The sequence below is a fragment of the Arachis ipaensis genome, chromosome B04 (genome assembly GCF_000816755.2).
Source record: "Arachis ipaensis cultivar K30076 chromosome B04, Araip1.1, whole genome shotgun sequence".
In the NCBI taxonomy this organism is placed as follows: Eukaryota; Viridiplantae; Streptophyta; class Magnoliopsida; order Fabales; family Fabaceae; genus Arachis; species Arachis ipaensis.
The window spans coordinates 125,091,045-125,092,888 of record NC_029788.2 but is presented as its reverse complement, the minus strand read 5'-3'; positions in this window follow the sequence as shown (position 1 = coordinate 125,092,888).

Genomic DNA, 1,844 nt, shown 5'->3' with positions numbered 1-1,844 from the left:
TAATTTTTTTTTACCAATTGAGATTGTTATATTTTTTTTCTCCTCATTCGAAAGAGGGGATACTTTTTAAATTTTAATTTAGAATATCTTAAATCTTTTTTTATCATCATCACGACCACGATTTAACATTTATATTTTTGAGACTCGGCTCTTCTGCTTTATTAGTGTCTGTTTAAATTTATTTCGATATTTATTAACATGAACAAAATTAGCATCTAAAAATTTGCACCAAAATCTCAAAAACACAAACACTCTTAAAATTAATATGAACAATATAAACACATTTAAAATTTGATATTAGCACATCTAAATTATATTATTATTATTACAAATTTTAAATCATTAATAGAGTAGTAAAAAAAAATTCTCAACACAAACACATCCAAAAAAAGAAAAAAATACCATTGATAAAAAATAATTTCTTTTTCATTTGTCCATTTTTTGCTTTCAAAAAAGAGGTTTTTTGTTATTTTTTAATGAGAAACTATAATCATTTAAAACGTGTTTGAAATATGATTTCGTTTTGGATGTGTTCATAATTTATTTTATATGCAATTTTACTATTATTTTGGATAGGATTTTTTATTTTAATAAATAAAATAAATATAATATTTACGAAAATAAATATTTTTTAGAGAATTTACCGATTTAAATTCCCTTGTCATATCTCGTTTACAGTGTAAACGATATGTGTAAACGAGATATGGGCCGTTTGCGCCTATATATAGAAGTCGTTTACAACTGACTTCCGGACCCCAGTTTGACTTTGTCAACATCTTTTTCTCCTCTTTTAACCCTTTTTGACTATACCTTTGACCCAAACGGTGATGGCGCGCCAAGTGGAGAATGACGAGGACATAAACAGACTGAACGAGACGACACATTACGCTGGAATCGGGTGAGGTGGAGGCAGCACATGCCGCGGCACAGCCCCTGCAAATGTCTCCGGCACAAACTCATCCTCATCGCCACCATCGGAAGACTCACTGTCTCCACTGTCTGCCACGTAATCCTCGTCCGACTCCTCCTCACCCTCCTCTGCCTCATGCTCCGGAATCGCGACATGAATGGACTGTGATGCGAGAGGTCGGTCGTCCTGCACATAGGAGTCGTGTGCAGAACCCCCACTACCACCGTGACCCACCTCGGCGGACAGCTCTATTACCTGTTCACACATGATCCTCCCATGAATGTCGAACATCAGTCGCATACGCTGAGTGCGAAACAATATCGGATCCTGACATTCAAATGTCACCCCATTGTCGTCATTTCTCATACGACAATTCGGATAAAGAAGCACAATTATGAATGGATTGTTATTGGCCATTCAGCTTTGTTTTTGAGACAAAGAGAAGACAGAGAAAGAATATAAAATGTGTGTGAAGAATACCAAGAGTTACACATCCTTTTATAGATGCAAAATATTTGTCTTATATATATATCTCGTTTACAGTGTAAACGAGATATACACGTGTCAGCCTTACTAGTCAAATCTCATTTACAGTGTAAACGAGATATGGCAAGGAAATTTAAATCGGTAAATTCTCTAAAAATATTTATTTTGGTAAATATTATATTTATTTTATTTATTAAAATAAAAAATCCATTTTGGATATGTTGTAGATCTTTGATGTAGTATTTTAAATGTGTTTAAGACACATCTAAAATAACAAATAACAAATATAATACTTTCAAAATACATCAAAAACTCATAAATCTTGTAAGAAAATGTACACAAATACAAATACATCCACAATTAAATAAATAACATGAATAAATTTAAAATTAGATATTAACACATCTAAATTATATTAATATTACAAAATTTAAATTAATAGAAGAAT